The sequence below is a fragment of the Mauremys reevesii genome, linkage group 7 (assembly GCF_016161935.1).
Source record: "Mauremys reevesii isolate NIE-2019 linkage group 7, ASM1616193v1, whole genome shotgun sequence".
Lineage (NCBI taxonomy): Eukaryota > Metazoa > Chordata > Testudines > Geoemydidae > Mauremys > Mauremys reevesii.
Window position 1 is genome coordinate 105,289,576 of NC_052629.1, and position 16,330 is coordinate 105,305,905.

Genomic DNA, 16,330 nt, shown 5'->3' on the forward strand with positions numbered 1-16,330 from the left:
GAGTAAATATGTGTCTGCACCTTCTCTCAAAATTAAAGTGAGTAGGATTTCTACATTGGGCCCCAATCTTGTAAATAGCTACATAAATAACTTTATGCAAAGGTCTCATTCCATTGACCCCAGTAAGACTATCCATGAGAATAAAGTTATCCATATACACAAGATTTGCTGTATCAGGGCCTTAAAGATCATCATACTGTTTCTCAAAGAACTGACATCCCCATTCTATATCCCTTTTCATACGAAGGGCCAGATTCTGTTGACTGCTGTAGCTGAACTTTACAGAGTATAAGGTCTTTGTTTTTAAACTGCTGGAAGTTTGGGGGAATGAGTAATTAGTTGGGAGTGGGACATGCATGTATGTGTAACCATACTGGGGCATCTGACAGCCCCCTGGCAGACAGTACTGTACTTAAAGAAATCACATATTCAATTTGGAAGCACCTTAGCCAGTCAACATATCACTGAAATATTTCATGGGCCGTGAATGGAGCTTAGTAAAGTGCTGCACTCAAAGTTGTGGTCTTCTGGATTAGGATATCAAATTTCTGTACTCTGCCCACTGCCCAAATCCAGCTGGGCATCGGCAGTCCTGCTGGGTAGATCCATGAAAAATTAATGTAAAATGGCAAACGAGCTGAGGTGAATGATAGAGGTTCAATCCCTTGTTTGAGAGAGAGACCACTCCTGTACAGTGATGCTTTTGCCAGAGTTAATGCAAGTAAATGGATGAAGGAAAGTCCTTGTGGGAATGACATTCCATTGGGGCACTGCTCCTGGACCTCTGACATTTTCCTCTTTGTGCTCCCCAATGCCACCATCTTCAAACATCCTACACCGGCACAACCAGCCCTATGAACCTATGTAGAACTTTCTGAGCACCGGCCAAAGGCAGTTCTTCTGTGGCCGCATGAGTGTCCTCCACGCTCACAGAGGCTGTGTGTTCTCCTGACCCACATTTCCTTCTGTGCTGCCAAAACACTAACAAATCCATGGCTGCGAAGAAATGTCACATTTGTCACTATGCTGCACATGACTATTGGGAACTTCCCTGCAATGGAAGGGACAGAACCTCAAGCTTCCAGCTGCAAAAACACCCGCCCCTGTTGCTGTAGAGAAAGAACTGCCTTAGGTAGATGTTAGCAATGTAGGACTTTAGAGATGACAGATCATTCAAGAGTTCTTCTTCAGCTTAGTAGAGGACAATGGTGTGCAGACACACACTCACAAACCTGTTCGTGTCAATATTGTATTCACACGCAGATCATCAAATGTGTAGAAAGAAAGAAAGAACACAACCATGAAGGGATGAATGGATGGACAGATGGATGGACAATGATTATAATGCATAGGAAGTTACAATAAAGAGAGAATGATTGAGAGAAAGAGAATGAGGTATTTCTCTCTCGCTCTCTCTCGTCTCAAAAGGGAAATTCTTACACATACATAAATCATCTAGCTCCAGGAGGGGAGCAAAGACAAGTTTCCATAGCAACAAGATCTATGCTGTAAAGCAGAGCTGCCCTTTGTTATGTATCTCTGTGATATTTCTCTCAGACATGTCATTGGCAATTACCCACAGAAGCAGAGCTCAAATTGTACCATAGCCCAGCGGATCCACCTTACATTATTTTCTGTAATTAATGAGATTATTGAATTGCCATGCTAATAAAGCGTGGCAAGGAGTCTGAAAACAACTTCTCTTTGAACCAATTTGGAACAACTCCTTTGTGTTATTTCTCCTTCACCTTTGAGCAGACCCTTTTAAAAAATTTAAAAAATAACAAAGCTTTGTGCAAAGCTCTCCTGCGCTCTTATGAGTCAGCGCGGTATAACGACATTGACGTCTCTGTGTTGCCAGGAGGTGAAGACCTGTGTAAATGTTCGTGAAAGCAGTTTCCAAGCTATTCATCTTTGATAACATTGTTTCTTGATGAACGCTAGAGCTTCACTTAGCTGCCTGTGTATCATTTTTTTGACAGGTCTCCATCTATTCTTGTGCTGCCTGCCCGCGGAAAGCGCTCTTTATATACAGAAGAGTCACTCATTTAAATCGTTCCCTTCTGAAGCTTTTTTTCAATGAAGGTTCTGTTTAATATGGGCTCCATCCTCCCCTGGACAAGAGCAGATTACAACCTCTTGTGGAAGGTGGAGGAGTGGGGGAGGGGGTAGTGCCTAAGGGTAGTGTTGTATTGGGAAAGCCAGCTAAGGTCCTTCACAAATCAGGATGCCACTTGTGCACTGAACTGTAATGATTGTGCACTCGTCGTAAGACTGTTGAGGGACATGTGGCTGATGTGTTTACAAAAGGGCTTTTTTTTTTTTTTTTTTTTGGTCCCAGAAGAGGTAAATCTTCAGGGGATGAGGAATGATCTTGTAGTTACCACTCAGGACTAGAAGCCAAGAGACCACCTGGGTTCTGATTGTGGTTCTACTTCAGACTGTATGCTTGAGCTTGGGCAAATCATTTCACCTCTCTCTTAATTCTGCCATCTGTAAAATGAGGGTAGGAACACAAGAGCCTTGTGAAGCTAAGTCTGTGTAGGTTTGTAACTATTTGTGATCTTCCAGTGGAAGGTGCTATATAAATATAAAAAACGTGTGCCCGCAAATTGGAGAGCATTTGGAGAATCATTACATCATCTTGCAGTTGGTTTTTTCCTACACTAATGCTGTGTCTGGTCTTTTATAGACTTCCTGCTACTCATCCCCTCTTAAGGCTTCTAACTTGCATCTGTTTCCTTGGCTTATGGAAGCATTTTGAGAGCTTCAGATGACAGGCATTTTATAAATGGAGAGTATTGCTATGAATTTTGGAATGTCCTTGTTTTGTTTTCTATCTTTCCACTTTATTATAATAATAATCATCATTGTCAGCACCTTATTAATAAATAATGTGCTCGACACCATACAACACGTTCAGGAAGACGAGGTCCCTAACCCACAAGAACCTGACGTGTGTGTGATGGCCTTTTTTTCTCAGTTGTTTTCAGTCTTGTAGCTGTGTTGATCCCAGGATATCAGAGAGACAAGGTGGGTGAGGTGAATCTTTTATTAGATCAACTTCTGTTGGTGGAAGGTACACGCTTTCAAACTACACAGAGCTCTTCTTTAGGTTTGGGGAAAGAAATCAGACTGCCTGAGAGCATGTCTAGACTGCAATACAACCTTGTACTTGAGCCTGGGTTCAAGTTAACCCTCCTCACATCTTCACCACAATTGTGCTAACCCAGAGCTTGGACCCTGGGTCCCAGGACCCTGCAGGGCTGGAAGGTCCGAGCTCAAATCAAGCAAGGACCCAGGGCCTGAGCCCTACTGCTTTACAGTGTAGCCATAGCCCCGCTTGACTCAGGTTCTGGGAGTCATCCGGAAGTATCCCACAATTCCGTGGGACAACATCCTTAGTCCTTTCTATCCCAACGATCTGCAATCCCACTCCATTGTAAACAGAAGCCACCACTTTGGCAAACAGCAGCTGTTCAGGTCAGCGTTTAACTCATTCTGTTCTGATCACTGATCTGCAAACCCAATGTCAGAAATCCTCCTGAGCTTGCAATGGAGAGTGAACTGATCAAGCCTTTTGCAAAGCAAGCTCCTTCCTGCAAGGTGGCCAGTAAAGTTTTCCCACATTGCACCACCGTCCTAGGGCTAGAGTGGCCAAATTTTGGGGCAGGGAATGCTAAAGCCTCTAGGATATGGTCACAGTGGCTCAGGTCTGCACACTAGCATGTGGATGCCAGAGACGTAGGTTCAAGCATGGGTTAGAAAAGTTTTAACATAGGGTTTAAATACAGTGTAGATGCTCAAGCCCAGGGTTCCCTAACACAGGTCAAATGACTCGAGTCCCACTAACCTTGGACTTACATTGCCTTGTAGAGATACCCTGAGCTTAATATAAGATGTAGGGTGACCAGATGTCCCGATTTTATAGAGACAGTCCTGATTTGGGGGGCTTTTCTTATATAGGCACCTATTAACCCCCCTATTCCCAACTCAGCCACTGGACTGCTGGATAATCTTGGGCAAGTCACGTCCTTGCCCTGTGCCTCAGTTTCCCCATCTGTACATGGAGATAATGATACTTGTCTCCTCTGTGAAACACTTTGAAATTTATTGATGAAAAGTTCTGTAAGAACTAGGTATTATATTCTTTATTTGTGCTTTTTATTTTAGCATCTACTCTCATTCTTCTCTTCCTTCTTAATTCCCCTCATATCCTTTCTTTCTTTCTTTCTTTCTTTCTTTCTTTAAGATCCATCTCCTTCTGATAGCTAAGCAATGTAGTAGTAGTTAAACTCCTATCTCCAGATTTGTTTTTCTGTTGTTAAAGTTTCAGAATGTTATACAATACAGTCAAACGAAATTGCATAGCTGTCTTTTCTTCTCTCAGTTTTCTCAGCTACCTCACTTCCTCACAGTCATCAGATATTTTTGCACTGCACCCTGTGATTTCTCTTTCTGCAGTTGCTCGTTATAGTTCCATCCAAATATGTATTGAACTGCTTAGTTGATAATCTGGCCATCAACAAACTACTGTTTTTATCCTTCGGCTAGGTATGCCTTGTTGGAATTATTGGCAAATATCCAGATCAGGGGCACCAATGCCCTTTTCTTTAAAGTTGAGCTGAAATGTCGAGTTCTGATGCTTGAGAATTGTATAGTTGCATTTCAGCCGGTATGACACAACGAGCTGGGAAATTACATCTTTTAGTGTACATGATCTCAGAAAGGTAGCATATTACTTCCAAAAGAAGTGCCCATTCTCATGAAATGTCATTTTTAATACTCCTAGTGAATTGTCAAAACTCATCCTTGTTGGAACTCTCCTAGGGAGGGATTTGATATCAAATATTTTGGGACTTGTTTCTAATGAATGTACTGAGATTGATAAAAGTAATGGTTATCAATTTAGCAACCATAGCTTTGCCTCCTAGCTGGTTCATGTAGACTGGAGATGCCAGCGTCAAACATGGAAATTGAGCCAAGTCCTACCACATATCATATCATGAGTCAATGCTCCCCTGAGGCTGGGAAAATCCCCATTATCCAGTACCTAAAGCCCTAATGTTATGGGGGCAAAGTTCTTCACAATAAGGCAGAATTCTGAGCTAAGGAGACTGACTTTAGTTAGAGATTTGTTAGGTGAAGATTGATTTTTACCTGTGATAAGTCTGTGGTTACCAATAGCTACTTTATAAAAACCCTGAATTGGATGGCTAGATGGATAACATCTAACACTAAGGAACTCTGAAGGAAAAAAATCAGCCGGTAACAAGGCTTCTGCCTTTATTAGCATAAAGATAGAGCCAGGGAACTGTGTAGCCTGAAGAACAGAAAGGGACAACCTGGATACCTGCTGATGTCCAGGCTTGTGAAAAGGGCTCATTTTTTCCAGTTAAATAGTAGGAGGAAAGGGTGATCCGTAGACTGTCAGGAAACAGGGAATGGGGAAAAAAAGGCTGGAAGCAGTCTGATGGGTCTCTTTTCAGCTCTGTGACTCATCCTCTCTTGCTATCCACTACCCACCAGTTAAACATGAGATCATAATGTGTTTCTACTCTGGCTATGGGAAGAAACACTGATTAAATATTGTCCTTGTGAGTTCATCAAGGAGCCATGTATGTGTAAGTTGATTTTAATGGTTGTAACTATTAATAATGGATAAGTGGGATTTGCAAGTGCATGAGAACTTTTTCCAGGTATGGAATTGTAAAATACTATAGCAAATCTGTCGCAGAAGGTCATATAGACATCCCAGCCACTAGTTAAGCAGCACAGGGGAGAGACCTCAGGCGCTTCTAGTCTTCAGCTAGCAGAAGTTCTCAATTCGTTTTTGGCATATAAGGGATAATATCCTTTAAATTAGGCAGCCTCTAAATGCCGGTTTATTAGATAATAAGAGAAATCAATAAAACAATAACATTCACCAAAATGAAAACAAGCCTCCTAACTAGGTAGGATTCATCATGAAGCCTTTGGTGAGAGGAGCCTGAGACTGAAAATAGTTTCCTCTTGTCTGCCCACACCTAGACTAATTCCTGCAACGAAAGCTGTGTGAAGGATGGAAATTCTCTGTCACAGGATTTTGAGATTTTAAAAAAAAATTGCTCAGATTAGGAGCAAGCCCCAACATTTTCAAAATTCTCCATGAAAAAAAATTGCTTAGGGCCAAGCGAAAGCATTCATTTTGGCAAAATTGAAATATTTTGTTTCTATTTCAATTTTTTTAAATATGTATTATATTATAATGTATCATATAACACTAAATTGAAGAGTTTCAAAACAAAAAAAATCATTGCAAAAGAAAACAGCAAAATGTTTCATTCCAAAAATGTCAAAACAGGATGTTTCGATATTGTTGGAGATTTCCACCACCACCACCCCCTTTTTTTTTAACCCAAACAAAACTTTTGGTGAAATCAATATGATTTTGTGAAGCTTTTCAACCTTGACAGAACTGCATTCACCCCTGGAAAATGGTTCCATCAAAGATTTTCTCACCAGCTCTACCTTCAGCTCTGCTTCAGGCTTTTACAGTCTTAACCATTCCCTTTGCTCCCATCAGCCATTCTTCAATTGGAGGAAAACTTATACAGATGGCAACCTTCTGCAAGCCCTTCTTCACGGAGCTGTATAAACCTTTCCCTTTATACCTAAAACTCTCTTGGAGCAAAATCCTGGGATAAAAAAGAATCTCCTTTTGGAAGCACCTAAGGATTCAGTCCCTTTCTAACCTAATAGCTAGGGTTCTCTCTACGTCATGCCTAACTTTTTCTGAACCCTTTCACCTCTCCTCTCCTCTTATTAGAGCTGGTCAGAAAATTGTGATGAAAATTAGGGGGATTCCAGACATTTTGAGGGGGGAGGTTCTTTCAATTGTCAAACAGCTCGTAGAATTCCAGCCCAGGAGAAGGAAGTAAAGCTGTGCTGAAAGAGAGAAAGAAAGAGAGGAAGTGAGAAAGAATTTGACTGGGACAATAAGATAACAGAGCTCCTGCTCATGGTGTTTTTATAGATGATATGGAAATGGTTGAGACCCATTTGGTATGGAAATGATTGAAAACCAAACCAGAATAAAATGGAAATGGTTATTATGTGTCTGTTATTTGAAAACACTTGCCAGATAGAATGGATGGACAATTGTCTGACTAAGCATTGTTCACAAATGGTCACCTCTTTTGTTGCCCTGCATTATTCATGTTATGTGGTGGGTCACCTGAATCACATAGTATTGTTTCTGGTCTCAGATTGGATGACGGAAGTGCTTAAAAGGAGACCATGAATCCTGCTGCACACATACACCCACTGTAGATTGTTAGGTGAATAATAATTCCTGCTAAAATATGTGACATTTTTGTCATTATTATTATCATCATGCAATTGCTGAATACTCATGAATAAAAAATAACATGCCCCAGAAAATTACAACACACCAAACTAAGTCCTTTTATTTGTAAATCACACTCATGAATCGGGGCGGGGTTTTTGGTTGCTTGGGTTGGTTCAGAAATCAATCTGCTCTAATAATATGTCCCACAGAAATCTTTTCTCCCTCCCCTCCCCCCCCCAGCCTTTCTTCTCCCGTGTGGGTTACTGCAGCTTTCTAGAATTTGATGTGTGCTTTAGCTGTAATTCTTTCCTTACAATATTATATTCTGGAGATTAGGGCAGCATGTCCAATATGATTTAGGTCACAAGCCTGATTACCACATTTCTGTTCCCAGCGTATTGAGAGACAGGCCTCCTGGAAACTGACCTTTTCATTCCATGCACCTAGGCCTTAACGCTGCACAGCACAAGCGTGGAGCGTGGTTCATATAAGTGCATGGAAAAAGTGTCGAGTAGGACAAGGAGTGCAAGGGTACTTGATCCTGCAGTACTGAGAGCACTGTTGGGCAGCCAGCTCCCAAACCACTCCTGCCTACTAGCAGGTGTGACTCTTCAGAGCAGAGAATGTCACTAAGCTTCTAATTAGCCCAACGGGATGGTATTTAAGACCATGTCTCCAGAACACACCCATTCTTCACCCAAGCCCTGCCTCTCTTTACTTGAGACTCCACAGACTAAGCAGGTCAGTGTGCTTGAAGCGAACTACCACTTATGTCAGAAGATTACTCTGAGCACTTAACCTAGGAAAAATAGTGGATAGGGCCAGGACCGGCTCCAGGCCCCAGCACGCCAAGCGCGTGTTTGGGGCGGCATGCCGTGGGGGGCGCTCTGCCGGTCGCCGGGAGGGCGGCAGGCGGCTCCGGTGGACCTCCCGCAGGCGTGCCTGCGGATGCTCCACCGGAGCCGCGGGACCAGCGGACCCTCCGCAGGCACGTCTGCATGAGGTCCACTGGCGCCGCGGGACCGGCGACCGCCAGAGCGCCCCCCGCGGCGCGCCGCCCTGCTTGGGGCGGCGAAATTGCTAGAGCCACCCCTGGATAGGGCTCAGTAGGGTACTGGGATTCAAGAGACTTAGATTTGATTCCTGAGTCAGCCGCAGACTGCCTGTCTGAGCTTGGGGAAGTTGCTTGATCTACCTTGTGCTTCAGGTCCCCATTCGTAAAATGGGTGTAGTAATAGCTCTCTTCCTGACAGGGGTGTGGTGGGGATTCAATCCCCTAATGATTGCGAGGTGCTCAGATTCTATGGTGGGGTGGCCCTGTGTGGCTCCAGAGCCACATGCGGCTCTTCAGAAGTTAATATGCGGCTCCGTGTATAGGCACCGACTCCGAGGCTGGAGCTACAGGTGCTAACTTTCCAGTGTGCCAGGGGGTGCTCACTGCTCAGCCTCTGGCTCTGCCATAGGCCCTGCCCCCACTCCACCCTATCCTGCCCCCTCCCCTGAGCCTGCAGTGCCCTCGCTTCTTCTCACACACTCACCCCCGAGCTTCCTGCACCCCAGGAAACAGCTGATTGGGAGGTGCAGGGAGGGAGGGGGAGGCACTGTGAGCAGGGGCTGGAGGGGGGCTGCCGGCGTATTACTGTGGCTCTTTGGCAATGTACATTAGTAAATTCTGAATCCTTCTCAGGCTCAGGTTGGCCACCCCGTTCTATGGGGACAAGAGCCATATCAGTATTTAGGGGGTATCGTGGATATAAGTATGTAGTTTTAAAAGATCCTATGTAGTCCTGGCCACCAACCCATCCAGCCTTTGTTAGAGTCTGGGCAGTGTAGATTTACGGCAGCAGCTGGATGAGCAAAGCAAGAACAAGAGCGAACTTGTAGTCTGCTTGGAGCAGGAAGAGGAGACATCTGACACAAATGTCACCACAGCTGTAGTCCTTTCATAGCGTTAATGCACGGACAAAGGATGCACAAGCCTCTGAGCTATTCAGCTCTCTGGGGCAGGGACCATCTTTTCATGATATCTGGGAGCAATGCATTGCACAGGGTGATTGACATCTTCTGGAGCACAGCCTTCAAAATAATGACTGCCACCCCGGTGGCTCCTTCAATGCTCCAACCCTGTACTGAACTCCTAAGCTGCGACTCTCCTGTCTTTAACTTCTTCAAGGGATGAGCCCGATCCTTTACGGAAGGCACTTGTGCTGCTTTAGCTATTGGAATAAAGGTCCCTTGAACAGAGGGCTGGGTGTGCTAAAGCATTTCAGACCTTCACTCAGTCCCTCCCCATGCTTAATTATCTTCAGACAGACATTGCAGGCTGGTACTGATACTGGTGCATGTATTTGGCATTGTCAGAGTCTCTCTCTCTCTCTCTCTGCTCCTATTTGATCATTTCTGCATCATCTTCGCAACTTCCTAGTGAAAGAACCTGACAGTACAGGAGTCCACCTCCAACTGTTAACATATTTATTATGCACCCTCTTTCTACTTATTGAATCCCACAGCTCCTTCATGTTTAAGTCCCCATATGGGGCTTTCACTGTGCAGCCACCTGTGTTTTGTTTGCAGTTCCCATGAACTGGCAATAAAGTTGTTGGGATTTTTAGAACATAATCTTAATCAAAGAACAAGAGGTAGATCCGGTGCCACTTGGCTCTGGTTCGGCTCTAGCAAAAGCTGCATGTGAATGTAGGCTGCACGGATTGATTTGATCTCCCCTGCTGTTTCCCACCATTACTTGGAGTGGAACCCTCCTGAAGTGTGCATAATGATCAACACAGATTCATTGATCATCACTGGTACAAATGGTAGCTGGTCTTTGTTGAATAGTAAACAAAATATTTAGTGTCTCTGCAAAGGAGAGGCTGGGTGAATAATGGATCAGTCACTAGTATTTCTCTCTGCGGGCACAGGTGCAAATTAAACTTCCTCTGGTTAGCAGGGGCCTAATTCCCCAAACTGCCCCACATAACTGAAAAGAAGGCACGGTTTTATAAGCATGAGGATAATTAACCATTTGAAAAGGGCTATGATGGAGTCTCCATCACTTGAAATCTTTATATCAAAATTGGATGGCTCTTTAACAGATCTCCTCTAGTTCATTCAGACATTATGGGCTAGCTACAGGAATTATTGGGTAACCGTCTATGGCCTGTGTTCTGCAGGAAGTCAGACTAAATGATCATAATGACACCTTCAGGCCTTAAAGTCTATGAATCTATGAAAAATGTCTAGCTCATAATTCATTTGATATAGAGACTGAGCTATTGCTTGTTAGAGCTGTTTGGGAAATGAGGTTTTTTTCCTGGGAAATTTAAACTTCATTGAAAAACTGAAAATCTGTTTAGCTTAGCAAACAGAAGATTGAGAAGTGACTTGATTACAGTGTATAAGTATCTTTATGGGGAGAAAATACTAAGTACTAAAGCTACCAGAGAAAAGCATAACAAAGACCAATGGTTGGAAGCTGAAGCCAGACAAATTCAAATTAGCAATAAGGCTCAAAATTTTAAGAGTGACGGCGATTAACCACTGGAACAAACTACTAAAGGAAAGTGGATGGATTCTCTTTCTCTTGATGTCTTCAACTCAAGATGGGACGCATTTCTGGAAGATATACGTTAATCAGAGACAAGTTACTGGTCTGTTGCCACTGGAAAAGCAACAGAGGGAGAGACGGACTCTGCTTCTGCCAAATTCAATACAAGGGAAACTAAGTAAAATGTAATGTGATATACAGGAGATCAGACTAGAGGATCTGATAGTCCTTTCAAACTCTTTGAAACTACACCTCACCTCTCAATAGAAAACAAGGAGGTTTCAGGTCAAGATTTTCAAAAGGGGATATGATTTTGGGTATCTCCATTTTTAGATGTCCAACTTAAGACACCATCAAGGGACTTGATTTTTAGAAAGGGCTGAGACGCCCACCTCTGAAAATGAGACTCTTTTAAGGTATGTGTGGTTGCACTCCTCCCCCTGTCTTAACTAATCACTGTTGCAAATCTTGACAGTAGTTTCCCTAAATGCCAGTGCCTCAGTGTGCACAAACATAGAGATTCAAACACACTTGGTATACACAATATGGTGCTACTAGCAAGGAGTACGCCTTCCTCTGAAGCATCAGGAAATGATCCGTACCGGATGCTGCATACTGGACTTCCTAGAGCAGTGGTCCAATCCGCTATAGCAAATGTTATGTTCTACATCAGGGGTTGGCAACCTTTCAGAAGTGCTGTGCCGAGTCTTCATTTATTCACTCTAATTCAAGGTTTTGCGTGCCAGTCATACATTTTAACATTTTTAGAAGGTCTCTTTCTATAAGTCTATAATATATAACTAAACTATTGTTGTATGTAAAGTAAATAAGGTTTTTAAAATGTTTAATAAGCTTCATTTAAAAGTAAATTAAAATGCAGAGCCCTCCAGACTGGTGGCCAGGACCCAGGCAGTGTGACACTGAAAATCAGTTCATGTGCTGCCTTTGGCACGTGTGCCATAGGTTGCCTGCCTCTGTTCTACGTACTATTCCCCCAAACACTCACACAAGCACTTCCTTAGACAAGGTTTCTATGGAAATGGCAAAGTTACAGTGAAAAATATCTCTGTTCATTTTGCTTAAAAGTAGGTCAGTCTACAGGACAAAAAGACAGGGCACTGTTAAAAAGAGCTGATATGTGCTGTTTCAGCCTGAGTCAAGCGTTTCACTTCTACATACATAACCAACTTTCTTCCTGAAGGTTAGGCTAAAGGAACATGCCATTCTAAGAGGCATCTGCTTCAGGGTCATCGAGCACAGGAGCACCAGTCCAGATCACTCCAGAATGCACAGAAATTTTATCCTATTGGGGATACTTCTTATCGATCTACATAGCTATGGTTTTTGTCTATGCCTGTAGCAGGGGTATCTAAGCATATTCTTAGACATTCCTAGTGCCACAAGAGACCACATTTCTCTTAACAACTGGAATAACACTGGGGATTTATTTGGCCTAAGGAGATTTGCTCTAGTAAGATTAAGGTGTGTAGCATCTTTCCGGATCTTACAGAGCAGGACCCAGCAGACACTTAAAGGAATAGTACCCTGGCCCCAGGGGATTAGCAGCTGTGATCCCATTAGAAATTGCATTGTGAGTTCAGACTATGCTTCTAATTCAAGTCCAATGTAAATTGGTGCATCTTCACTGGTGTTGCCATCACTCAATCCAGGTGTAGATTTAGTCCTGTACATCGAATCACTTTGGGCCAGATTTATCCATGCTGCTAATCCAGGGATTTCACTGGAATTATTCCTGCAATTTCTTTAGCCCATCTTGTCTTAAATACTCCTACTAAATCAGTTAGTGGGAGTTACAGACACCAGACTTATGAGTCCTAGACCTCTAGACACACAGGGCTGGCTTTTGAAAGTGATTTAGGGATTGTTTGGTTGAGTGGAGCAGCGTCTAACCCGAACACAACCTGTTGCTTGGTGGAATTTTTTGCCCTGAGTTAGGCAGCTCCAGGCTGCTGAGGCTCCCCATGGAGTTCCTGGGATAGTTAAGTGCCTAAGAAAGGGATTTTCAGAAGCCAGACAGCTGAACTGGGAGCCACCTGAGCTAGCCAGACGTGAAGTGCTGAGGAAAGGGGTGGGGAGAGGAAAGGGGCTTAGGCACTTAAGAGAGTGACTTGGTGGACCAGGCTGATGGGCCAGAAAGAGGCACTTCCCTCTGCTCGGGATCCGTAGCCATGAACCCTCTCCTGGAGTTAGGCACCTAAACCAGGTCAGCTGTTTAGGTAGCCCATGCCCTATCTCAGTGGTTCTCAACCAGGGGTACGCCATATGTGTACCGCTGTGGGTATGCATTTGTCTTCCAGGGGGGACCCAAACTCATCTAGATGAGTGTTTCTCAACCTGAGGACAGGTTTGAGGGGGGTCGCAAGTGCAGGGCCGGCATTAGGGGGCAGCAAGTAGGGCAACTGCCCAGGGCCCCGTGCCACAGGGGGCCCCGTGAAGCTAAGTTAGATGCTTCAGCTCCGGGTGGCGGGGCTCAGGCTTCAGACAAGGCTCACAAGTGAAAAACAGGCTGAGGTATCACCCTGAAATGTAAGTACACTATTTATATTCCAATTGATTTAGTTTATAACCGTATGGTAAACATGAGAAAGTCAGCACTTTGTCAGTAACAGTGTGGCTGTGACACTTTGGTACTTTTATGTCTGATTTTCTAAGCAAGTAGTTTTTAAGTGAGGTGAAACTTGGGGATACACAAGACAAATCAGACTCCTGAAAGGGCTACAGTCGTCTGGAAAAGTTGAGAACCCCTGTCCTAGCTAACATGCTCTTCTCTCTCTCTCTCTCCTGCTCATGTTTGAGTTCTCTTTCATACTCATTCTTCATCTCCCTGCACCCCCAGCTGCCCCCACCCCCATGCACACACCCACCCACCCATCAGTAGCCTGCATCCAGCTCTCTTGCGGCGGAGGCTTTGCCAGGTAGCAAGTCTTAGGCATGCTCAGATCCCACCTCCAGGATTGGGCCCTGCCTAGTGTGAGAATCCTGCTTTGGGACCTCTGGGGCTTCAGCTTGAGCTAAGGCTCTGAGCAGCTCATTAACTGTGGAGAAGCAGCAGCACTTAGGCTGTTCTGAAAATGCTGACTGGGGAAAATTAGACACTTGGGAAACTTTTAAAGGGACGTAGGCACCAGAAGGGGTTGGGCAGTGCCTAAACTGCAGCTCTGAAAATGTCAGCAGGGCCCATATGGTGGATTTAGGCACCTATCTGCCTGTTTAGGTGCCTAAATCCCTCTAAAAATTTGTTCCACAAGCACCACGGGCCATTTAATTACCAAGCTGCCCCCTAGATGCCTAGGTACCAGAATATGTTTCACTGCAATTTTTCAGACTTCAGGCGATCACCCAGGGCAAGTGACACTGCCTGTTAACAACACATCTACCACACTCGGGAACTAGTATAGTAGCTTTTACTGTTTCTTAGCAACAAGGCGAGCAGGAAGCCCTAAAAGTCATTCTCAACAAGCTCTGCTTGTCCAGACTCTGCACTCATCACTGTATTGCAAACAGTGAACGATCCCCCAGCTGATTAGTCGGGGGGGAAATCCAATGGTCCCCATGTTTCATTGGGGACTTTAATAGCATATTTGTTAGGCAATCAAATATTCACAGGTGTGGGGAGACATGGCTTAGCGATCGCTCTAAATGCTCAGGCTAGTCTGACGTCCTTGTCTGGCTATATTCCACAGGGCTCTCTAAGGGGATTTTATTGATCAGTGTATGGTTACCAGGCACCCGAGGAGAATCCCCATTTTCACAGCTCTGTCCACCAGGCCCAGCTTGCAGGAATGTAAATTCCCAATTAATTCCGTGACATATTATTAGACTGAGTAGCAGTGGTATTACACTAGCACATAAAGGCCCTGGTCAAGAGCGAGGCCCCACTGTGCTAGGCATTGTCCGTATACATAGTGAGAGACAGTCCAGGCCCTGAAACACTAACAACCTAACAGACAAAGGCGGGGGGAGGCACCTCGCGGGGAAATGACCCACACAGCAGATCAGTATGGAGTTAGGGGTGGAACCCAGCTCCCCGAGCTCCCAGTCCACTGCTAAAGTCAACATGTTGTGATGCTGCTCCACCACGCTCTAGCTTTGTGCCCTGATGCCATGTCAGCACCGGAGGATGTTGGGACAACCACTTCAGCCCAGAGGACAAATTCTGAAAAAAGGTAAAGCTCTTCCTGGATGAATCAAATAACTTTTTCTAAGTCCCAGCTCTGAGAGATGCTAAGCACCTGCGATTCCCATTGATGAGGCTGATTCTGATCTCCCCTACAGAGACATAAATCAAGAGCAACACCACTATGGGCAATGGACTTGTACCAGTCTAAAACATATGCATGTAAAATCAGAATGATGACCTTAGGATTTAAAGGGCACTTTAGCTTGAATTCTTTGGGGCCTTCCCATTTTGAATTAATTTTTTTAAGAGCAGACTTGCATAGATAATTAGTGATTTTTTTTCCCCCACAAGTCCAGTTGCCACATTTATTTTCCTGGCAAGAAGAAGTGCTGAAAGACTGTCCTCCTCCAGACCGAGAGATTTTCATTCCATCCACTCAATGGTGATATATTCTTTTAAAGGGTTATGAGTAGCCCTGGCTGCTAACCAATCGTTTCCTTTTATGGCTTTGAAGGAAACAAAGCCATGTGACAAATGGGAAAGTTGAACACTGAAAGTTTCCAAGACACGTTGAGTAAGAAGTGCCAATAATCAGAAATGTACGAAGCTACAAATCTGAGGGGTGGGCAGTGGAATGTGACCATCTGCCAATGTTGGAAAAGAATAAACACCAAAGAGAGATAACAGGAACTGTTTAGGATGATCTAAGGGGGCAATGAGCAGCAGTGTAATGACATAAGCAAAGGAACACGTAGGCTGAATATTTGGAAGTATTTCCTAAAAGTAGGACTTCATAGCCCTTACCTGTTACTCGGTCCTTATTCAGGCAAACTCCAGCTGAGTTTGCTGTTTGCTTAAGCTAGAACAAAGTAAAGACCTTGTTTTAACCATGTGAGACTGGATGATGCCCAGACACCACAGAGATAGGTATATTACATATAGGGGGCTTGATTGTGATCTTCTGCTGGTTAACACTGTTGTAATTCCATTGACTTCAGTGGAGTTACTCCGGTTTGGTTTACACAGGTATGGACAGGGGCGGCTCCAGGCCCCAGCACGCCAAGCGCGTGCTTGGGGCGGCAAGCCGCAGGGGGCACTCTGCCGGCGCCGCGAGGGCGGTAGGCAGGCTGCCTCCGCGGTTTGCCTACGGAGGGTCTGCTGGTCCCGCAGCTTCGGCGGACCTCCCGCAGGCCTGCCGTGCTTGGGGCGGCAAAATTCCTAGAGCCGCCCCTGGGTATGGATGACAGGGGAAGAAGGCCTGTGAAGTTTAAATAGATCTACTGCATCAGTGTCTCCCAAGAAAAGAGGGTGGAAT